Source organism: Neoarius graeffei, chromosome 2 (assembly GCF_027579695.1).
Source record: "Neoarius graeffei isolate fNeoGra1 chromosome 2, fNeoGra1.pri, whole genome shotgun sequence".
Taxonomy (NCBI): domain Eukaryota; kingdom Metazoa; phylum Chordata; class Actinopteri; order Siluriformes; family Ariidae; genus Neoarius; species Neoarius graeffei.
In genome coordinates this window covers 106,572,010-106,597,378 of record NC_083570.1, presented here as the reverse complement: position 1 = coordinate 106,597,378, position 25,369 = coordinate 106,572,010, and the positions used below count along the sequence as shown (strand labels likewise).

General features: G+C 43.3%; 1 pseudogene; it reads left to right on the top strand.

The window, feature by feature from the left end:
• Positions 1 to 2,765: 2,765 nt before the first annotated feature.
• LOC132870645 (zinc finger protein 585B-like) overlaps positions 2,766 to 25,369 on the top strand; it is a 119,034-nt pseudogene continuing 96,430 nt past the window's right edge.

The following is a 25,369-nucleotide window of genomic DNA, read 5'->3' as shown; positions in this document are numbered from 1 at the left end:
AAAATGGGCTGACGGAAACTTGTCAGCATTAACTTTTTCAGCAGTTAATGCGACAGTAGCTCTTCTGTGGGATTGGACCATATGGGCTAGCCTTCGTGCCCCATGTGAATCAACGAGCTTTCAACACTCATGACCTGTCGCCAGTTCACCAGTTGTCCTTTGTTGGACTACTTTTGGTAGGTACTAACCACTGCATACCGCGAACACCCCACAAGATGTGCCATTTTGGAGATGCTCAGACTTAGTCATCTATCCATCCATTATCCGTAACCGCTTATCCTGTGCAGGGTCACAGGTAAGGTGGAGCCTATCCCAGCTGACTATGGGTGAGAGATGGGGTACACCCTGGACAAGTCGCCAAATCATCGCACGACATTCACATTCACACCTACGGTCAATTTAGAGCCACCAATTAACCTAACCTGCATGTCTTTGGACTGTAGGGGAAACCAGAGCACCCGGAGAAAACCCATGCAGACAGGGGGAGAACATGCAAACTCCACACAGAAAGGCCCCTGTCGGCTACTGGGCTTGAACCCAGAACTTCTTGCTGTGAGGCAACAGTGCTAACCACTACACCACCATGTCATCTAGCCATCACAATTTGGCCCTTGTCAAAGTTGCTTAGATCCCACAAAGAAGAAGAAAGAAGAAACCTTTATTTGTCACATGCACACTTCAAGCACAGTGAAATTCATCCTCTGCATTTAACCCATCTGAAGCAGTGGGCAGCCACACCAGAGCACCTGGGGAGCAGTCAGGGGTCAGGTACCTTGCTCAAGGACACTTCAGCCCAAGGCCGCCCCATGTCAACCTAACTATACTCAGCAAAAATAAAAACTTGACACTCATTATTTTTCAAATAGTGTTTAGAAACTTTTCTCGAAAGAGTTCTTGTTGTGATTATGGTTAAATGCATTGTCAAGGGCATTATGTCACACATTCATTCTACTGGTCGGGCCTACGTAGCACGTGCGAGAGCACTGCACGCTAAAATCACGTTTCCACGTGACACAAGTGACTTGACCTATTGATACACGTGCAATTGATCTCACGGTAGCAGAGTAGAGTGTCATCTCAGAAAAACAAGGTTTTATGGTTAATTATTCGTTAATTTGCAATGCCACGACTGTCAAACATTCAGCGTGAACGTGCCATTGGCATGCTGAATACGGGAACATCCGTCACTGAAGTTGCGAGGGTTATGGGATGCAGTCGACAGACCATCCATAATCTCCAGACACGTCTCCATCAAACTGGCACCACAGCCGACCGCCCCCGTCCTGGTCGACCACGTGTGACGTCACACGCAGAAGACCGACAGATTGTCTTACGTCATTTGCGTAATCGGTTTGTCACTGCCACATCCACTGGGAATGAATTGTTTGGAGGTCGAGTGACTGCCCAAACCATTCGAAATCGCCTGCGCTCTGCTCTGCATTAAGTTGTGACTCACAGTTTTTGATCATGGACATTGTCGTCGCATTTCCGGTGGAACCGATTCCATGACAAACATGATCTGTATGCTATAGCATCTTTAATGACAAGATAATTGAATACAATCGTTATTTCAAACCTATTTTCCAAAATGTTCAAATTATTGACTTTGAAACGAGTGTAAAGTTTTTATTTTTGTTGAGTTTATATGTCTTTGGATTGTGGGGGAAACCGGAGCACTCGGAGGAAACCCACACAGACACGGGGAGAACATGCAAACTCCACACAGAAAGGCCCTCGCCAGCCACTGGGCTCGAACCTGGAACCTTCTTGCTGTGAGGCGACCGTGCTAACCACTACACCACCGTGCCGCCCGTTTTTTCCTGCTTCCAACACATCATCTTAAAGACCTGACTGTTCTCTTGCTGCTTAATATATCCCACCCCTTGACAGGTGCCATTGTAATGACATAATCAATGTTCTTCATGTGGTGTAGTGGTTAGCACTGTCGCCTCACAGCAAGAAGGTTCCAGGTTCGAGCCCAGTGGCCGGCGAGGGCCTTTCTGTGTGGAGTTTGCATGTTCTCCCCATGTCTGCGTGGGGAGAACATGATGCTCCGGTTTCCCCAACAGTCCAAAGACATGCAGGTTAGGTTAACTGGTGACTCTAAATTGACCGTAGGTGTGAATGTGAGTGTGAATGGTTGTCTGTGTCTATGTGTCAGCCCTGTGATGACCTGGCGACTTGTCCAGGGTGTACCCCGCCTTTCGCCTGTAGTCAGCTGGGATAGGGTCCAGCTTGCCTGCGACCCTGTAGAACAGGATAAAGCGGCTAGAGATAATGAGATGAGATGAGATAAGATGAGAATGTTCTTCATGTGGTGTAGTGGTTAGCACTGTCGCCTCACAGCAAGAAGGTCCTGGGTTCGAGCCCAGCGGCTGGTGAGGGCCTTTCTGTGTGGAGTTTGCATGTTCTCCCCATGTCTGCGTGGGGAGAACATGGTGCTCCGGTTCCCCCCACAGTCCAAAGACATGCAGGTTAGGCTAATTGGCGACTCTAAATTGACCGTGAGTGTGAATGGTTGTTTGTCTCGGTGTCAGCCCTGCGATAACCTGGTGACTTGTCCAGAGTGTACCCCGCCTCTAGTCAGCTGGGATAGGCTCCAGCTTGCCCGCGACCCTGTAGAACAAGATGCTGGATGGATGGATGGATGTTCTTCAAGTCACCTGTCATTGAACTGGCCTCATGCTCCAACCCATGTGGTGGCGGTAATGAGCCCAAATGTTCATTCTCCAACCGTTCCAAAACAACCATTCCTTCCTAAACTCAAAAGACACGAAGAAGGACTGCGGTGTGTTCTGACTGAGTTTAATCCTCTGGATATGAAAATGATTTAGATTTAAGAACAATAACTCGTTTAGGTTTGGATTTCATGTGTGAGGTAAGTTAAGGGGAGTTTTACTAGCTGGGCTGTTCAAGTAACTTGTAAGCTAATGGTTGACTTCTAAATGGCTCACTGCGCCCTACGTAGTGCACATAGTAGAATAGGAACCAATGACGTCTGTGTCCTATGTAGTGCACTTGTATAGTAAATGAGAAGCCATTTGGGACAAAGCCTTTCTATGTGAACCTGTATTGTTTTAAAGTGAGGTTATTGTTCTTTAAACATTTTGGTAATAAACTCATTGGTTGGTTTATTAATAATAAATTGCCCCAGTTAGCCCGGTTTAGCTAGCACTGTCCTCATCTAAAGCTGAACATTGAATTAATTTATTCTTGGTTGTAAAAATATCAAAACAAAAACACACTTCAAGCAGTGTTATTTCAGTCAGGCTCCCAGTGCTTAGTTTCCTCAGAAACACTTGTTATTGGTCAGGAATATCATTTTCATGTGGATTAACTGGTTTTTATTATTTGTACTGCTGTTTCACATTCACATATTCGTATTTCTGGCTTCAAACGCAAAAAAAAAAAAATTCAATTATTGTTCTTCACTGCCAATGCAATCAGATCCAGACTTTTTTCTTTATATGGAGACCAAGGGACCGTCTACAAATTACATGGTCAGTATTGCCAACTCTTTTGAGGACAGTCCCTTAGACGTGACGTCACAGCCGAATTTGCATATTAATCTACTCATCATGGCTGCCTTTGAAACAGAAGGTTGCATCGCTGCTGTAATGGGAGAGTTCGCCAAACTAGAGCGTGATGTAATATTGCGCATAAAATTGGTTAGGGGGGCGGCACGGTGGTGTAGTGGTTATCGCTGTCGCCTCACAGCAAGAAGGTCCGGGTTCGAGCCCCGTGGCCGGCGAGGGCCTTTCTGTGCAGAGTTTACATGTTCTCCCCGTGTCCGCGTGGGTTTCCTCCGGGTGCTCCGGTTTCCCCCACAGTCCAAAGACATGCAGGTTAGGTTAACTGGTGACTCTAAATTGAGCGTAGGTGTGAATGTGAGTGTGAATGGTTGTGTGTGTCTATGGCCAAGTTTACATTAGACCGTATCTGTCTCGTTTTCTTCGCGGATGCACTGTCCGTTTACATTAAACCACCTGGAAACGGGAATCCGCCAGGGTCCACGTATTCAATCCAGATCGTGTCTGGTCCGGTGCTGTGTAAACATTGAGAATACGCGGATACGCTGTGCTGAGCTCTAGCTGGCGTCGTCATTGGACAACATCACTGTGACATCCACCTTCCTGATTCGCTGGCATTGGTCATGTGACACGACTGCTGAAAAATGGCGCGGACTTCCGCCTTGTATCACCTTTCATTAAAGAGTATAAAAGTATGAAAATACTGCAAATACTGATGCAAATACTGCCCATTGTGTAGTTATGATTGTCTTTAGGCTTGCCATCCTTCCACTTGCAAGTGGTAAGTGACGCGCATACCCGATATGCACTGAGATCACACACAGCGGCTCAGTCCCGAATCACTGCTCGTGCGCTCCACTCGCGCGCTCTGTGAGCTGCGCAGGGCCGGAGTGCGCACCCTCCAGAGGGCACTCGCTGTTCAGGGCAGAGTGATTTGGAGCGCAGGATGCCTGCGGAGCCGAGCGTATCCGTGTATTGGCGTTGCTGTGTGCAGGCGAATCGTGTATTGGTGTTGCTGTGTGCACACTAATCGTTTTAAAAACGTTAATCTGATGATCCGCTGATACGGTCTAATGTAAACCCCACCTATGTGTCAGCCCTGTGATGACCTGGCGACTTGTCCAGGGTGTACCCCGCCTTTCACCCGTAGTCAGCTGGGATAGGCTCCAGCTTGCCTGCGACCCTGTAGAACAGGATAAAGCGGCTAGAGATAATGAGATGAGATGAGAAAATTGGTTGGCGGGAGCCATTCCAGGGTTTCCCATAAGCCTAGGTCACAACCGGACGTACAATTTTTTGGCCGTGCAATTTTTGGCATTTCCCAAATCGCTGCGTTTTTTTTGTTCATGGAGAAAGACGTACGTTGGCTGTAAGTTTGTCTTGCAACCTGAAAAAAACGTAAGCGCCCGTAGAGTTTATTTGACATAACAAAGAACCTCTGCGGCTGGTCTGCGGCCAGTCTACAGCTCGAAAATCAGCACGTCACACGCGCGCCCTCCGTGCGTTTCACATGCGCCCTTCGTGCGTTTCTTGCGTTTTTTGCACGTAGACCGGCCGTAGGAGCACGTACGGCCGTTTGTGACCGAGGCTTTACATAGACCATTGTGTGGTGCAGCGCCACACAATGGATTCCTATCACCACTAGGGGTGGGCGATATGGGCAAAAAATAATATCTCGATATTTTTTAGGATTTTAACGATAACGATATTTTGACGATATTTAAAAAAAACCCACTTGCTTAAAGATTACAATAATTACAATGACTAAAAGAATCATTGCAGTGACACAAGTATTTAAGGAAAAGCCATATTTATTTTCTTAAACAACTTTAAATTAATAAAAATGAATAATTCAATTGACAGTTCGTAACGGCAGCAAACATTCTAATCAACCGTCTCTGACGGCAGTACGGGTCTGCAAATATCCCGCCTGTTCCGCTGCCAACAACCAATCATATGTCGATCTGAACCAACAGCTTTCCAATCATCTTGCAGCTTCGTGCTCCGCTGTCCCTCTCCTGCCGTTATAGAAGTACTGCGCCTGCGCAGTGTCAAAATAATCCACGAGAAAAGTGGATTTGAAAGCTTTTTCTGAGTCATGAGAACCAACCTAACACTCAAGTATAATCAACTTTTCATGGCGATTTCAATCATATGCTCTTCGCGACCGTTAGTTTTCACAGAGTTCAGTATTGATATCTCCTCATTCATGTTCAGAGGGTCTGGTCTCACTAATCCGAAAAAGATGCCTGAAAGTGGCCGGCGAGTGACCGCACTTGGCCTGATAGGAGCCCGTCACAGCTTCTTCTTTGTTTTTTTTTTTTGAGGGGAAAAAAAAAACGTAAACTACAAGTCAAAGTTTTTCAGTATAACAATAATAAAGAAAAATGTGCTCAATTTAAAATGTATTGAAACTATTCGAAATCGGCTGATCGGTTCATTCATTATTATCCGTGAGTACAGAAACACTAGTAATAATTTCTGGATCATTGCTATAAACGTGGACTAATATTTCTTGGGAACCAATGGGTTAATGTCATGGAATGAACCAACCGACCAATCGCATTTTTTCTTCAGATGGTATCTGGGTAAATCAGCAGCTGTCTCAGCCAATCACATTTTATTGCTGGACGGGATCATATCATGACATCTTCCGGTAGATACCCGAAATCAGCTTTGTGCGTTGTGAGGCCAGCGGAGCAAAAAAAAAACAAAAAAACTTTTAATATGCTGAGCAATGTTTGATACATTTTGGAAAGTTGTTTTGGTTGCTTTATAGGTTTCTTAGAATATTTAACTCGTCACGTCTGTGTTGCTCTCCTGGGTTGCTAGAAACAGTTGTGTTGCCCTGGCTTGGCGTATAAAATGTGTGCCCCCCCCCCAAAGCAATTCAAGGCCCGTCCGTCAGTCCGTGTCTGGCGCCGGGTCTGCTCCGCTCTGTATTGATTTTTGGCGGCTTAATTAAAAAAACTCGATAATGCAAAATTACACATCGTCAAAACAACATTCACGATGACATCGCAGACGATACATATCGCCCACCCCTAATCACCACACAATCAGACTCGCGATTTTGAAAAAAAAATAAATTCTGTTGCGTATCGTTCCGTTCATTCATAGCGCTCTTTCTTCTCGTTCACGCGCGCATGCACACACCCACAGAGAGAGAGAGAGTGAGAGGCGTGTACACAGGCCTGCCATTGCACATATACCCGGACTGCAAGTAGGCCTGTTAGGCTAATTAAAAATAACGCAGCCTTCCCGATTCGCCTTCCGACCCCTTATTTTAAAAGGTAGCCTACGTCGTGCTCGTGATGAGCTTTATCATAGCCTTCTTGGCTTACGTGAAACGGACATCCGTGAGTCAGGCTATAAACCAAGTTTGATGCATACAGTAGCAGCTTGACGCGAGGAACCGGCCTTATTGCATTATCCCGTTTATCCCGCTTCAGCATTCATGCAAGTTATTAATAATGGCTTGACATTCACAATAAATAAGGATTTCCCACTAGCCTAAATAAAATGTTTTTATACTCGCGGGGATGCCTAGTTGATGCTATCTATTTTATTATTATTTTGTTGTTACATTATACTATTTATTTCATTTTAGTATTGGTTGAGGTAAGTGTTGAGTTCAATATTTAAAATAAAAACCTCCAGCTTGTTTTTTGCAATTTATTCCTTGAATTTCAACTAAAGAATGATTGAACGATTGCCACCAAAAAGGCAAAAAACTAAGGTAAAAACTAAACTTTAACTTCAATTTTGGTGAGTAATTTTCATAAATTTAAAAGACAGGTTTTCCACCAACATCAAGCCCAGCAAACTAATGGCCTGCCCTGTAATGTAAAGTCGGGTCGAGGAATGAAACCAGGCAGGGTTCTGGTAAAAATTGTTTTAGCTGTCTTCTCTTAAAGAACTTAAAAGAATTTAGATTGAACTGAATAATCTCAAATGCTTCTTGTAGCTTTAAAATAGTCCCAGCAGGTGACTCTGAAGAAAAATACTGTGTTTGAACACCGCCCGCTGTAAACACTTTGCATACACCCCAATGACCCATACCTAGTTTTCGTCGCGATTTATCGCAGTATGCAAGTTCGCTGCCAACTGATGCAAAGCAAAGATATGTGGCAAAGCTTCTGTACAATAGTGGCACCAAAGTTTTGCCTGATCCTTACGCAGTTACGGACAAATGGGACCCAAATCCAAGCACTTGGCCTGACCTGACCTTCGGCGATATCCACTTGTATGTGGTTGACGCGCCTTCAATATACACACAAGAATCAATGAAAGCCTACAAGTCTCTTGATGCATACAAGTAAGTGTTAATTATTCAGTTGTTTTATCGAAATGCTCATTTATATTTGCTTTTTGTGCTTAATAATAAAAAGACATAAAGGTTAAATAGGCACAATATAATCTTTGAAACATAAGTTCATGTTGTTGCTTCACACACCAAAGATATGGGTCTGTCTCAGAAACTGGGTACTGTGGGGGTCCCCCACTAAATATACTCACAATCAATAAACTATACGGTTTTGAATGGTGATGTTGGTTTTAATTTGAAATAAAATGGTGAAAGAAATAATACAGATAAAACTAAATCTTTGATGTGAATATTCAGAATTTGGCAAAAATTCTGCAAATTTGTGGAAAAATGGCGGCTTGATCTGGGACATGATAAACAGTCGACTCCATCGCGTTCCCTTAAAAAGGTTGTAAAGTCTACAGTTATCACTAATTGTATTTTAAGTTGTAACTTCTTACACCTAAGGATTGGTGCGCTCACAGAATAATCATAACCGTAATAAAACATGCAAAATATTTGCTCACCGCCGTAACTCCGTTTTCCGCAAAACCAAAACCAATACGATCGTGTGTTTTGATCTAAACGGAAAGCCTCAGGGTCAAGGTCACGACCTCACCAAAAGTAGTAACTTAAAATCACTACGCCGTATAAACATTGTTATAAATCTGCGATTTTGTTTTTTAAAACGAAAGCTGAAAGTTAGGTATAGAATATGTTTCTTACAGAATATGTTACGATGGTAGCTGGTCTTGTATGAATTTCTGAGCTATAAAATGAGTTGTGGTCTATTTTTTACCGTAGCGTGTTATTTGTGTGCGGGGAAGGACACGCATTAACAATTTGCATGTGTAGAATGGAATTTTCCACTCCAACAGTTAGAAGTTGAACGTGCTTCCATTTGCGGTCTTTCTGTTACGCGGGTGATCTGTTCGGACGTTATCGCTGAAAAGGTGAGTTTTGACGGTTTTATTTTGTTTTAGTTTTGCAGTATAAGGCAATAGAATGTTTCTTTTTCATCTTACTTTCATATTTCGTAGTGTTTGCGTATTTTTGGCCAATATTTTGCAACCATGGTCAATTTAGATCGAACTTTTGATAGATTCTACGGCCAGTCATTTTGCCCCGCCCCCGCCTCGCGCTCCGTCCGGTGCGGTAGTGATGTCCCGTTGCTCGCGCGCCGCAGCAGAGACCCGCACGACCTTCAGCCGGTACAGTCGCTGTTCTTTTACCACCGCCATTATTCTCATCTTTCCGGTGTGTTCTTGATTTTTCCATTGTGTCCTATTTCGCCGTATCAAATCCCCAAAATGGATCATATTATTCATATTTAAGTGAATAATCAATTCAGTCGTCATAACTTGGCATTTTTAACCCAAGCAATCAAAAAGAGGAAATTTATTCAATATTTTCACTCGTCTGTGAAGGAGGGGCTTTAATTCTTCATGATGGAGTTATTTTATATGGAAATCAATTTTACAAAAGCATTTGAATTGTAGTAAAAAAAAAAAATTTCCACAGTGGAGGCCGGATAAAGCAAGATGCGATCTTTATTCTTATTAAACATGACAAAAGAAACATTGAGTGTTAGCTAAATGCAAAAAAATAGTAAAATTAGAACATTTATTTTTTTGACCATAATGTCCCAAATGAGAGACCAGTTTCTGAGACGGACCAGTATACAGTACAGTACTAAACTTAAGCAAATTTTACATTTAGAATGCACAAGCAGTGTTTTAAATCCTGGCTATGCTAGTTATCTTCGAATACATATCATGAAAAGTTCGACCAATCTTCTAATGTCAAATATTTATACTGCAAAAAGTGCATAAATTTGCCGCAAGTGCGTTTGCGGAAATCGTCCTCACGTGTCCTGCATACAAATCGGCTGTTTGTGCGTTTTTACTCATCTTTTGGTTGCTGTCTAAGCAATGTCATAGCACCACAAATGATTTCCGATGAGGAAATTTTATCAAATATCGTAATATTAAACTGCAAAACAAAATAATAATAAAAAAATCATGTGTCTTACCAGATATAAAGTGTTGAAAGCAAACACGGTCATTGTCAGTAGGTTCCCACTTGTCACGCTTAATTGCTGCGATCCAAAGCTTTCTGCGAGCTTCAGGTTTCTTTGGTATGCGGTAAAAGCTCTTGGGATCATTCTTATCAAATCTGTATGTACAGCCGATAACACAGCACGACGCTACCATAATTAATTAATGACCCGATAACTCCGATCGGCCATTTATAAATAGCCTCTTGCCAACCGAAATATCACGTGTCCATTTCGTGATGTCACGGCGAACCCTTCCATAGACAGGTGTCTCATAAGGCAGGACTTCCGACTGAAGGTGGCATCTAAGGACGTTCAACCTTTTAGAATTGCTTTTACGGTAATGTGATGTTGGCATGCTGTGCAACTAAATCAAAGAGTGAGCTAGTTGGCTAAAAGATCCTGTCAAGTTTACATTGCAATCCTGCGATAACGAGGTCCTTGTTTGGAGGACGTCTAAATAGTTCTGAAACCGCGACTGCGAGTTGGCCTAGTGGTTAGCGTGTCCGCCTCTCGATCGGGAGATCGCAAGTTCTACTCACGGTCGGGTCATACCAAAGACTATCATAAAAATGGTACCTACTGTCGTCTGGCAAGGCACGCTGCAATACAGATGCAAGTGGGGAGTCAAACTCTCACAGTTACCAGAGGACCCGCCCCCCCCCACTGTAACCCTAGCTATGTAATAGGTGAGAGGCTGAGGGCTATGGAAACGGAGATCGGCGCCGCCCTATGCGCCACATGGCGTGGGAAGGACTTTGATTTGATTGATTGATTTTGTTATATGAGAAATCTTAGGGGGGCGGCACGGTGGTGTAGTGGTTAGCGCTGTCGCCTCACAGCAAGAAGGTCCGGGTTCGAGCCCCATGGCCGGCGAAGGCCCTTCTGTGTGGAGTTTGCATGTTCTCCCCGTGTCCGCGTGGGTTTCCTCCGGGTGCTCCGGTTTCCCCCACAGTCCAAAGACATGCAGGTTAGGTTAACTGGTGACTCTAAATTGACCGTAGGTGTGAATGTGAGTGTGAATGGTTGTCTGTGTCTATGTGTCAGCCCTGTGATGACCTGGCGACTTGTCCAGGGTGTACCCCGCCTTTTGCCCGTAGTCAGCTGGGATAGGCTCCAGCTTGCCCGCGACCCTGTAGAACAGGATAAAGCGGCTAGAGATGATGAGATGAGATGAGAAATCTTAGGCACATTCTCCTGATCATGAATTTCTCCTTCCGAGTTGCTATCACAGTTAAAGGATCATGAACGGAAGCGATGATTTCTTCGTTTGTTATGGACATGATGGAGGTTACCAGTGTATTGTTGTCAACGTCCACCTACTGACTTACTGTTTTCTAAATCCACACCATTTAGTTCACGTGTTGCAAATCACAGATGATGTCATTGCGCTGCACAGCCTTTGTTTTATGGTGTTAACACGTCTTGTTAACTTGACTATGGACTTGATTACTTAGGCCCTGTCCACACGGCAATGGATTCAGGTGAATCCGATAAAATTTATCGTTTCGGCCTGGCGTCCACATGGCACCGGCGTTTTGGGTGCCCCAAAACGATATTTTTTGAGAACGGTTTCCAGAGTGTAAAAATCTGGCAACGGCGCCGTTGCAAAGTCGTCTGGATGAGTAGAACGGATTTGTTTACAATGACGTCACAACCACATGACTAGAACAAGCAGCACTCACTCATTCACGCCGGGTAGAAGAAGGGGTTTATGCGCATGCGTCCTACTTCTATTGTTCTGGTGTCTCCGATGGGACCGTCTTACAGCGCACGTAGAGGTGTGGCATGTGTATTGCATCGTTTTCAGCAAGCGTTGCGTTGCCATATGTACCTGATATTTTACTGATCCGTTGCCCATGTGGACGCGATATTTTTTTTACCCGCTAAAAAAAAAAATCTCGTTGCTGTTGTCGTGTGGATGTAGCCTTATTGTTTGTTTCTGGTGGGAAGAGGAGCGCATAGGTCAGCGGGTCATATAAGCAGGTGAATGACAGGTATAATCACAGGAAGAGGATTAATTTGCAAACAGGCAGGTAAACTGTTCAAAAACACAAGACAAATGCAGGGTTGTGAAATGGGCAATGGTCAAGCGAGGCACAAACAGAATGACAGCAGCAAAGACAAAAGGCAGAGTCCAAATACACACAACAAAACCAAGACCAAAAAGAAAATACACAGATATAAGGCTTGGTAATGTGAGACACTGGGTACAGCATGTATACTTCGCCAAGTCTCTGTGTTTAGAGAGTCCTTATAAGCGCACGCTGTGATTGCGTTCTAATCCGGAACAGGTGCATAATACTGTAATTAGTCCTAATGGCACTCGGAGTGCGCAGCGCCAACGGGCATGGATGTGACACATTGATATTTTTTTGAAGACTCTGACTCCTTGTCGTTAAAGGCGGGAGACATGGACTTGGTTCATTATAAGCGAAAGTTTGGAGTAAGAGTTTGTTATAGTGATGCTATACGATAGGACAATGTTAATTTCTTGGTAACTCCCCCCCCCCCCCCCCCCCCCCCCCCCAAAAAAAAAATGTAAGTGAAAAAAGCCCCAAAACTTATATTTGTATACAAAAGATGTATTTGTAAAGGCCAATTTATGCTGACAACCCAGTCCTCGCAGACGGTGTCGCAGACAGTGTCTGCATAGCCCCCCCACCTTCGCAGACGCTTTGCGCGCACCTCCCAAAAATTGTGACCACCGCAGAAGCCTTGCAGACAGCGCCGCAGACAAGAGGGCTCTGATTGGTCCGCTGTACACGCACTTCCGCTTCCCTACTTTCCCGGTTTGTTTTGTTTTCACGACCGGCATTTTTAAAAACACGAGCGAAGATGGAGCAGCACGAAGAGCGGTTGATTGAGGAAGTGAGGAAGTACGTACATCTATATGACTCCAGTTCTAGTCATTATAAAAAAAAAAAAAGTTCTAGTCATTATAAGTAACCGGAGGATAAACACTCCACTAACCACACCCACCAACTACTCCTAGCGACTTCGTGCCCCCTTGCGTTGTGCCGGTGAATAACATCGCGCACGCCTATTACTCCCCGCTCAACGATAAATTACAACTGTCTGCGAAAAGCTATCTGCGAAAGCCTTGTCGCACGAGCATGCAGAGGCCTTAAGATGTAGATGTATTTTATGAGGTATTTTCTATGAGATCTGCAAGCAAGTAGTAAGGACACAATTCGGATAAATTCCACTGGCATCTTACCTGTCCTTTGATCCAGCTGTTTACAGATGACGTATGCCACTGGGGGGGGGACAGCAACAGCAGAAATGTTGAAACTGTTCCTGATGGTTATATTTATACATTGCCAGAGAGGTGCAACATCTGGTTTTGCTTCGGTCTACCATCTTCATTCCATCTTTCCTAGGGGAATTCTTCTTCTTTGGTTATTCGGAGGCTCCAGTTGACTTATGGGATGGCATAGTGTGGTACACTTGCATACTACGGATGTGGTAGATAATCTGGGTACCATTTCAGCTACTGTTAAATACCTACTGAGTATTTGGACACCAGACGGATTATGATGTACTGCTTTTTGCATACTGTAGAGTAAGGAAGCATGAGTATTCGGATGCAGCCTAACACGGTTTTGTTGAATACTCCATTCTGATTGGTCAGTTATGACATTCTAGGGTCTGTTATTTCTACATAGCAGACTGTTGCCATGGACACAGTTCTGATCATAGACTTTGGAGGAGCACATCCAATCTTGTCAATCCACAGAAAGAAGAAAAATGTGTAAAATACTCATGTTCTGTTGTAGTGTTATAAAATTTGGAGTAGGTAAGGCTTTATACTGTGATCCCATTGTGCTTTTCATCGACCAAGTCCCAGCTATAGTAGTTTGCAGGCATCTGTTTGCAAAATAATATTCGGATGGAAAGAAAAACCACCTAATGTGCATCCAGATTTCTGTTACTCAGTGCCAGAATCACTTGCAGTGATTCTGACTGGTGGGGTGGGGGACACTTCAGTGTGTTACCTTTTAGAGAAACCTAATTTACAGAGTGAGTTTGTTCAACTATCAAAGTCCTTCCCATGTCACGTGCCACATCGGGCGATGCTGGTCTCTGTTTCAGTAGTCCTTGGCCTCTTGCCTATGGAGCACTTGCATGTGACGTCACAGCCAATCCAGATTGTGACAGACGCCATCTTGTCGGTCAAACGCCATATTTCCGCCTTCTACTTCTACTTCTGGTTCTACTTCTACCTTTTCTTCTGGAAAACCCTACTATATACAATTCTACTACAACGGCTGCGGCTACAAGCTCTCCCTACCTGTGCATGTTTTTTATGTTTTTTGTGTGTATTTTTGCGTGTTGTTCGTCTGTACCGGACTTCAATATCCACTACAACCGTATGGACTTACTGGACATTGGTTTCCAGCAGAAAATGACGGTTTGTAGCGATTTCCATCGCATGCACAACATTCCAGACGAGATAGCGAGACCAGCGGGGTCTCCGTGGATTGTTATCGGAAGCAAAGCGAAGGAGGCGGTGCCGGGAGCGGAAGCAAAAGCGAGGCTGCAGGCAGAGCCGGCCTGTTGACTAAGCTCAGAAAACAGCCACTCAAATCTCCACTGCTAAGCCTCTACCTCTCCAACGCCAGATCCATGTAAACAAGACGGACGATTTGGAATTACAGCTGGAATTACCTTATTCTATTCTATAATCGGCTGGTCAGTGCTATACTCAATACTTAAGTGACTTACCCGTCCAATGAGGATCGTTATTTTCTTGTTTACAAGATGCCACATCTGAGTCGCTGACAAATCCTGAATTTCTGTAAAGATAACTGTCCAGAGATTTATAAGCACGCAGTGCTTCACCACTGAACAGCGAGGGAAAGTTAATGAGGTAATTATACACGTCCGGGTATTCCACCTCTGGCAGTTCAACATCCACTGACACGGTCGTGAAAACTACGTCCGGAAAGCCATAAGGGTCACTAATCTGTAGATCGTTTATTTTAGACATATATCTAGTTATCTGTTCATTAGAAAAATGAGCCGTGTAGTCCGTCGGTTGAAATTGATCCATTCTGTACACGAGTGCAGCAGTATTCAGCGGTGTTTTTTACCGACAAGATGGCGGCTGTGTACTTTCCGGTCACATGACTACAAGATCTCTATTACATAGCTTGGGTTACAGTGGGGGACTGGTCCTCTGGTAACTGTGAGTTTGACTCCCTACTCACACACTTTTTTTTTTTTTTTTTGTATTGTAGCATGCCTCGTCAGATGGCAGTAGGTGCCATTTTTATGATGGTCTTTGGTACGAGTAAAACTCACGATCGCCCGGTGGAGAGGCGGACATGCTAACCACTAGGCCAACTCGCGGTACTTTCAACAAACAGTGGCCTTTGTTTGTAGAAGCAACATGGTCAAGTGGTGTAACTTGTTTGTCTCAATTGCCATCACCAGTATTTTTCATAAAATATGATAATGTTCAGCAAAATTAATGTTGAGTAAAATGTAATCCTGTATTGCAGTGTAATAGCATGTTTATAAACAAATTTTGCATATTTTGTCAGATTATTTAGAAAACGGAGGTGTTTTCAGCATGTTTCAGCATCCTGTTCAATATTTGCAAAAAAAATAAAAAAGTGTAAAACTTTAAATTTAGCAAGAATGCTCATAAAATCTTGCATTTCCATGTGGTATTTTAAAATTAACCAATTTTTTTATGAGTGCACTTAGACTATAGGAAGATAAAATATTTTTAAAATCTCATTCTTTTATGGTTACGCCACTTGGCATTTTCAGGTGCAGTCAGCCTTTTGTAAAATAATAATAATAATAATAATAATAATAAAAAAAATGATGCAAATGACCTGTAACCAATGCAAATTGTATATTTTAACAAACCTGATGCATGCTTTAAAACAAGTTTTTAAAAGGTTTTGAGCTATGGTAACTAGGCCTGTCGCGATATTCAATATACCGACTTATTGTACGGTAAATGAACTTGAACTCGGTAATTTTTTTTTACTGCGATTTTGGCATTTACATCTACATAGGGAAGTCGCCAGAGTATTAGCTTGACCCATTGACTGAATAAAACACGCTCTCTGTCAGAGGCGGGGCCTCCCAGCATGCAACAGTTATCCAGCCAGGGTATCCACTGAATGGGGAAAAGGCAACAACACGTTGCTCTGTTGTACAGACCGTAGGTGTAGAATTGGGTACGGACGTGTCCCTACCAATATCAAACGACGGCTGATATGTCCCTCCCAATATTTCTGATTGAATAAAAAAAATAAATAAATCGCGCTCCACACACGGTACACAAATGGTTACTGTCGGTTTCCACTGGGCGAAACCACGCAAAATTCGCTCATGAATATTCGCTCTGGGGGCGTGGTCACGAAAACAGCAAGCAGTTAAGCTACCGGGTCAGCAGGGATTGAAACGGGCGGTCGCCCACTCGCCAATGCGAGATGGAAAGGGTATGGGCGACTAGTGACAACATGTACTCGACCGAGTGGGCGACTGGCTCGCCACGCTATATATATCAAACTACTCACTGCCTCGATGGTTTCTATCAACGATTCTCGCCCATTTTAAGCAGAACTTGGTCTATTTTACCGTTTTTTACGATAATTTCAATAGATTTTGTGAGACATTTGTCAAGTTGGCATAGATGCGGGCACCGCCATATTGTTTACGTGCGCAGTATACACCGCTACATGCAGCATGGCTGCGCGAAGTTTCGTTTCTTCCCGTTCATTTTCGTTGCTGCCCGTGAAGACAAATGTAATTTGAACCGCTATTGGTCAGATAGATTAGACCCCCGCGAAGTTTAAAAGTCCTTGGCTTGACATTTCTGACAGCTATCAAAACAAACGGATATCGCTCAACAAGTATGTGTCCCTTATTCAAGAGTGTTCACAAGAAGTCATCCACCATTCCACCCAAATCATCCACCAATCCATCAAGGAATCAGAATGAGCCGAATCAACCTAGCACCAGCAAGGATACACGGATCAATCAACCTAAGCCCCACAGTGTCACTGATGTTTCTGGCCCTACTAGTACCAACAAGAAGGCAGAGGAGAAAAGAGTTAGGAAGTTCCTGCCCAAGTGGACTGTAGGTAGGCCATGGCTGGTCAATACTGAGGTGGGGTTTACATTAGACCGTATCAGCGGATCATTAGATTAACGTTTTTAAAAACGATTAGCGTGCACACAGCAACGCCAATACACGGATACGCTAATCACATGACTTAATTAGACGGCACGTAAGTTGAAATGTAATGTGTAAATTTCTCCTCAGCGGCTCGGCTCCGCAGGCATCCTGCGCTCCAAATCACTCCGCCCTGAACAGCGAGTGCCCTCTGGAGGGTGCGCACTCCCCGGCCCTGCGCAGCTCACAGAGCACGCGAGTGAAGCGCATGAGCAGTGATTCGGGACTGAGCCGCTGTGTGTGTGATCCCAGTGCATATCGGGCATGCGCAAGTCACTCACCACTTGCAAGTGGAAGGATGGCAAGCCTAAAGACAATCATAACTACACAATGGGCAGTATTTGCATCAGTATTTGCAGTATTTTCATACTTTTATACTCTTTAATGAAAGGTGATACAAGGCGGAAGTCTGTGCCGTTTTTCAGCAGTCGCGTCACATGACCAACGCCAGCGAATCAAGAAGGTGGATGTCACAGTGACGTTGTCCAATGACGACGTCAGCTAGAGCTCAGCACAGCGTATCCGCGTATCCTCAATGTTTACACAGCACCGGATCAGATACGAACTGGGTTGAATACGTGGGCCCTGGCGGATTCCTGTTTCCCGGCGTTTCCTGGCGTTTTAATGTGAACGGACAGTGCATCCGCGAAGAAAACGAGACAGATACGGTCTAATGTAAACTTGGCCTAAGAAGGGCATGAAGTGTACGGTGTGTGTGGATAATGAGATGACTGAGGAAGAAGTTTATACAGTTGAAATTTATCACTCATGTATAATATGGTTGTATTATATGAATATATAAAATCGGTTTGAAATTTGTAATTATAAATACGGACCAGTGCTACTCCATTCGGACCAGTAACTCTGAGAGGCACTGGACCAGTGCTCCCAAATTCCCGTTTCGATCCCTGGTCAGTTAGCAAGTGCGGGTGCAGTGCAGTGACCGGCTGCTAGCTAGCAAACTGTCCTTGAGGAAAGTAACGTTAGATTAGCTTGTAAAATGAATCAGTTAACAACAGTCTGTATTCAGTGTGTAAAAACTACAACATACGACTGTTTTCTAAGTTTGTGTGGCATGTAAATAACAATCCGACTTGATTACGACAACAACTGGTGTTCATTAAGGTCACAAAGACATTATTAAATCATATGAAATTGTGCTCATGTTGGCTAATATTGCGCCTAGTCTTGCTTGTGAAGTGCCTGCAAACTTTAGCAGCCCGCTAACCCTTAATTTGAAGTGCTTCAGTTAAAACCTGCAGAGCCCTGACCAAGTTCGTGTAACATGACACATGTAAACAACAACCCGATGGTGATGTGGGCCTTGCTCGTGGCCCAGACACCTTTTAATCAAATAAAACATATTCACGTAATAAGCATAACCGCCTCCGCCTTCTTGATCAAAAATTCTTGGTTACTCCCGCCTCTCTTGAAAACATCACATACCGAGTATACACATCCGCTGAACTGATTGGTTTTCGAGGGGGTTCATTTGAAAGCGGTAGGCTAAAAACTTTTCTCTGGAGAACCCTGTCACTCCCTCCTCTCCCTCTCCTCTCCGGGCTCAAGAAGACAACAAAAAGGCAATAATATAACAACAACCAATCAGAATTCAGATACAACAACCAATCAGAATTCAGATACATTCTGTTGCCAAGTAAAATTGTAACCTTTCAACGTGTCAAAGTTCGAGAGCCCTCGTCCTGTTTCACCGTTAGATCAATCACATATCAGCTTAAACTAGCATTCTAAAACTAGTTAAAGATCCCACAGAAGAGAGCCGAGTCCCCCTGCCAGTCTCACAGAACGCAGTGTTTAAGGCTCTGGATGTGTTTTACTCCCATTTATGAGGGAAAGGAACATACACCCTCCCAACAGTCAATGCGTTATTCGCTTGTAAAACACATTGGCAAATTGGTAGAATGAGTTAATCATGGGCGGCACGGTGGTGTAGTGGTTAGCGCTGTTGCCTCACAGCAAGAAGGTCCAGGTTTGAGCCCCGTGGCCGGCGAGGGCCTTTCTGTGTGGAGTTTGCATGTTCTCCCTGTGTCCGCGTGGGTTTCCTCCGGGTGCTCCGGTTTCCCCCACAGCCCAAAGACATGCAGGTTAGGTTAACTGGTGACTCTAAATTGACCGTAGGTGTGAATGTGAGTGTGAATGGTTGTCTGTGTCTATGTGTCAGCCCTGTGATGACCTGGCGACTTGTCCAGGGTGTACCCCGCCTTTCGCCCGTAGTCAGCTGGGATAGACTCCAGCTTGCCTGCGACCCTGTAGAACAGGATAAAGCGGCTAGAGATAATGAGATGAGATGAGTTAATCATCACATGCAAGATTTGCAATTAATCAAATGAATTTCTTCTTATTATTATTATTACTCCTGAATTACTACAGTTTTGAACTTCAAATTTTAAAAGTCTGGACTTTGGAGAGGGGCGGCATGGTGGTGTAGTGGTTAGCGCTGTCGCCTCACAGCAAGAAGGTCCGGGTTCGAGCCCCGTGGCCGGCGAGGGCCTTTCTGTGCGGAGTTTGCATGTTTTCCCCGGGTGCTCCGGTTTCCCCCACAGTCCAAAGACATGCAGGTTAGGTTAACTGGTGGCTCTAAATTGACCGTAGGTGTGAATGTACACTTGTCTAGGGTGTACCCCGCCTTTCGCCCGTAGTCAGCTGGGATAGGCTCCATTTTGCCTGCGACCCTGTAGAACAGGATGAAGCGGCTAGAGATAATGAGATGAGACTTTGGAGAGATGATGGAGACTCTTTTGGTGGAACACAACGGAGCAAAATATTGTGACCCTCTAATGTTGACCTGAAGTTTGCGCCACTGGGGGTTGGCATTGTGTTTATGTCCCCACCAGTGTTAATACCAAACCTACACCCTTGCCTACATGTTATCTCGTTCTAATTGTTACTTTTATCCAAATGACAGCTGGCAATACGTTGTTACTTTGCATTTCTTGTTTATCTGGGTACTCATCTTTGAGAAACTGGATTGGCAGAATGTTGCCTGTGAAGAAAAGAATGTCTTATTACCCTGTGCCAAGTTAATATTTACTTAAGTGCAATTTTCAAGAGCCATAGATTGTATTTTATTTATTGTTTTTGTTGTGTGGTTTTGTTTGATTGTTTTATTTCTTTATATTTATATATTTTTTATGTTTCACTGTTGAAATGAATAAGTTGACTTAATTAAAGTTTACTGTTCTTTGAAAGGGTGTATTTGCATGATCATTGTTATTTTACTAGTGGCATAAAATTGTCTCGAAAAGACGTCAACAATAATATTGTTTATTGCAATAGTTTCTGAGACAATATATCGTCCAACAAAATTTATCGTGACAGGCCTAATGGTAACAAAAGCTCTGCTAGGGTCAAGCAATGAGACACATCTGATCAGAACCTAGTAGTTGGTAATTTACCACTTTAACCAATGCTGTCTTGGTATTGTGATGTGGCTTAAATCCTGACTGATAGATTTCATGAATATTATTCTTATGCAAGTATGACAATGATTGCTGTGCTACAACAACTTCTAGAATCTTGGAAATAAAAGGGAGGTCTGATATTGGGTTCTAGTTGGACAGCAGACAGATCGAGGTTTTTATAACTTTTTTTTTTCTTTTTTTAAATCGGGGGTTTGATAACTGGTAGTTTAAGATTTGTGTATATAACCAATGCAGAGGGAGGAACTGATTATTTTTTGTGGTTTGATAGCTTCTTGGTGTATCTGTATGAGGAAATGTATAGGTAGGTGAGTTGGTACACAAGTCAATCATTTTGAAGAGAAAATTAGTGAAATTAGTTTGGTCTTGTGGAAGGGGTTTTTGTAAATGATTCCAATTGCTGATCTGAAGTGGTTATCTACATGGCCAGCTTTCAGATTGTCTGTTAATTGAATTTTTATCTACTATTTTCAATTTTGTCATTGAAACATCATCATAAAATCATTGCTATTGCATACTGATGGTGGTATGTTTGCTTCTGTAGTCGTAAAGTTCCTAATTAATTTATTAAATAAGAGTGGGGAGTCATCTTTCAGGGTGCTGATGGAGTAGTGCTGTGAGCCTTTCTAGAGCTAATAAGGCTCTCTTTCCATGCAATTTAGAATACTACCAATATACAACCCCGATTCCAAAAAAGTTGGGACAAAGTACAGATTGTAAATAAAAACAGAATGCAATAATGTACAAATCTCAAAAACTGATATTGTATTCGCAATAGAACATAGACAACATATCAAATGTCGAAAGTGAGACATTTTGAAATTTCATGCCAAATATTGGCTCATTTGAAATTTCATGATAGCAACACATCTCAAAAAAGTTGGGACGGGGCAATAAGAGGCTGGAAAAGTTAAAGGTATAAAAAAGGAACAGCTGGAGGACCAAATTGCAACTCATTAGGTCAATTGGCAATAGGTCATTAACATGACTGGGTATAAAAAGAGCATCTTGGAGTGGCAGCAGCTCTCAGAAGTAAAGATGGGAAGAGGATCGCCAATCCCCCTAATTCTGCGCCAACAAATAGTGGAGCAATATCAGAAAGGAGTTCGACAGTGTAAAATTGCAAAGAGTTTGAACATATCATCATCGACAGTGCATAATATCATCAAAAGATTCAGAGAATCTGGAAGAATCTCTGTGCGTAAGGGTCAAGGCCGGAAAACCATACTGGGTGTCCGTGATCTTCGGGCCCTTAGACGGCACTGCATCACATACAGGCATGCTTCTGTATTGGAAATCACAAAATGGGCTCAGGAATATTTCCAGAGAACATGATCTGTGAACACAATTCACCGTGCCATCCGTCGTTGCCAGCTAAAACTCTATAGTTCAAAGAAGCAGCCGTATCTAAACATGATCCAGAAGCGCAGACGTCTTCTCTGGGCCAAGGCTCATTTAAAATGGACTGTGACAAAGTGGAAAACTGTTCTGTGGTCAGACGAATCAAAATTTGAAGTTCTTTATGGAAATCAGGGACGCCGTGTCATTCGGACTAAAGAGGAGAAGGACGACCCAAGTTGTTATCAGCGCTCAGTTCAGAAGCCTGCATCTCTGATGGTATGGGGTTGCATTAGTGCGTGTGGCATGGGCAGCTTACACATCTGGAAAGACACCATCAATGCTGAAAGGTATATCCAGGTTCTAGAGCAACATATGCTCCCATCCAGACGACGTCTCTTTCAGGGAAGACCTTGCATTTTCCAACATGACAATGCCAAACCACACACTGCATCAATTACAGCATCATGGCTGCGTAGAAGAAGGGTCCGGGTACTGAACTGGCCAGCCTGCAGTCCAGATCTTTCACCCATAGAAAACATTTGGCGCATCATAAAACGGAAGATATGACAAAAAAGACCTAAGACAGTTGAGCAACTAGAATCCTGCATTAGACAAGAATGGGTTAACATTCCTATCCCTAAACTTGAGCAACTTGTCTCCTCAGTCCCCAGACGTTTACAGACTGTTGTAAAGAGAAAAGGGGATGTCTCTCAGTGGGAAACATGGCCTTGTCCCAACTTTTTTGAGATGCGTTGTTGTCATGAAATTTAAAATCACCTAATTTTTCTCTTTAAATGACACATTTTCTCAGTTTAAACATTTGATATGTCATCTATGTTCTATTCTGAATAAAATATGGAATTTTGAAACTTCCGCATCATTGCATTCCGTTTTTATTTACAATTTGTACTTTGTCCCAGCTTTTTTGGAATCGGGGTTGTAGTTTGATGCTATTTATGACATTTTAATTTTCAAGTTGTCTGTTTTAATGTGTGAATGTGATTTGTTATCCCAGGGTGCTAGTTATTTCTCTCTATTTTTGGGGTTCCGTTATCCATTGTGTACTTATTCGGTCTCATCAAACTTTGTGAAACCCAATACATTAAAATTCTCACCAGTAAGATTCATTTGCAGTTTTAAATTTACAAGCCCAACTTAGAAAAAAGTTAGGGCAGTTTGTTGAAATGGAAATTAAAATTGAAAACGATGATTTGTAAATAATCTTTGCGTTTTGCAGGCAAAACAGTACAGCAGCACATTATGATGTTTTGTCATGAATTTTATTGTTTTTTTTTTCTTCAAAATAAGCGCATTGCAATTTTGACGTTTGTAACACATTTTTAAAAAGTTGACAGTAACGCATTTACAACTTTGTAATGTTGTCTTTCTTTTTCACAACATTTAAAGATGTTTAGGGACTGAACACATCAAATGAAGTGCTTCAGGTGTTATTTTGTCCCATTCCTCCTGCAAACAGGTTTTGGGGTGTGCAACAGTACAGGGTTGTCGCCATATTTTTCATTTCAAAAGTCGCCACACATTCTCTATTGGGGACAAATGCCGCTTTTTCACAACAAACGCGGCTGAGCCGTGCCGTGCTGAGTCGAGCTGAGCGGGGCTGTTGGCGTTGCATTTCGACTACAACCGCGCTGAACCGTGCTGGCTGGAAGTGGGTGGACACATTGGGTGGAGTTAGCGAAAGTGGGTGGACGTCACGTGATGTCGTTAAGCAGCGCAAACAGTGACATCAGTGAGCTTTTAAGCGGTAGTCTCACGACCTGGATAGTAAACAATAAACATGGAGGACATGGAGTCATTAGTGTTGCTGGTCTTGGTGCTGTGGCTTGTTGTCACCGACAACGCCAACAGATACTGGCAAGAGCGTATAGATGAGGCGAGGCGCATAAGGCTTCAGAAATTCTCGTAATTAGGGCCCGAGCCCTATAGGGCGAAGGCCCTATTGTTCTTGTAAGAGTTCACTATTATTATTCTTCTTTATTTTTCTCCGCTGTTGGGCCATTTTCGGGGCGCTTGCCATGGGCGAAAACGCGCGAAATTTGGCGCCACTTCCGAGAATTGCCACCGCTACTCAGAACCAAAAGCCCACACTTGGCCGGGGCTCAGGGCCTCTATAGCGCCCCCTAAGTCGTTGTGATTTTGGCATCCCGCATTAAGGTGCCTGGTTGCCATATAGTTTGTAGTAGTGGCATGCCATTTGGTATGCATATGTATCTCACTAAGCCGGACAAAAATGTAATGCCAATGCATTAGCCACGCCCAACTGGAAGTGAGGTAATTTCACTTTTGTGCGAAATGCATGGCCACGAAGACGGCGCAACTCCTCCTAGACCGTTCATAGGAATGTCACCAAAATTGATACACATCATCTACAGACATGGCTGACAAAAGTTACTAAATACGTTTCACGTAGGATAAACCGTTCAGAAGTTATACGTCAATCAATTTTCACTGCAAAATTTTACATGCTAAAAAATTCATAACAAATCTTCTAATTGCTCAACACTGCTCATACTTCACACGCAAATCACTCATTGGGCTTCTGACATGTTACCCAATTTCTGTGATATTTCGCCTCTGGGGGCGCTATTTTTGGGCAAAAATTCCAATCTTTCCTCAAATTTGGTCAAACTTCACGGCCACCCTCTTACTACCTCCCATGTCATGTATACCACGTTTTGGAAATTTTCGTCCATGGGGGGCGCTGTTTTTGGCCGACGCAATTGCTCCAAAACGGGTTTTTGGTAAATAATTCCATAATGCTTTTCCTTCACACCACTACCTTGTGATTGTACGTTGCTGTTGTAGACACTTATTTTTCCAACTCCTCATCGCTCATGTACAGCATAGCGCCACCTACTGACATGGGAAAAACCAAAAAATTTATTCTTCAAAAATCTATATCTCCTCTTCTATTTACTCAATTGTCATCAGACTTCATACACAAACTCTTCATAGCTCACCTGACATATACACCAAATTTTGTGCACTTTCGCCACTGGGGGCGCTATTTTTGGGCAAAAGATCCAATCTTTCCTCAAATTTGGTCAAATTTCACGGCCACCCTCTTACTACCTCCCATGTCATGTATACCACATTTTGGGAATTTTCGTCCATGGGGGGCGCTGTTTTTGGCCGACGCATTTGCTCCAAAACGGGTTTTCAGTTAATAATTCCATAATGCTTTTCCTTCACACCACTACCTTGTGATAGTACGCTGCTGTTGTAGACACTTATTTTTCCAACTCATCATCGCTCATGTACAGCATAGCGCCACCTACTGACATGGGAAAAACCAAAAAATTTATTCTTCAAAAATCTATATCTCATCTTCTATTTACTCAATTGTCATCAAACTTCATACGCAAACTCTTCATAGCTCACCTGACATATACGCCAAATTTTGTGCACTTTCGCCCCTGGGGGTGCTGGTTATGGCAAACCCTATTGTTACCATGTGTCCAATTCTGTGCTTTG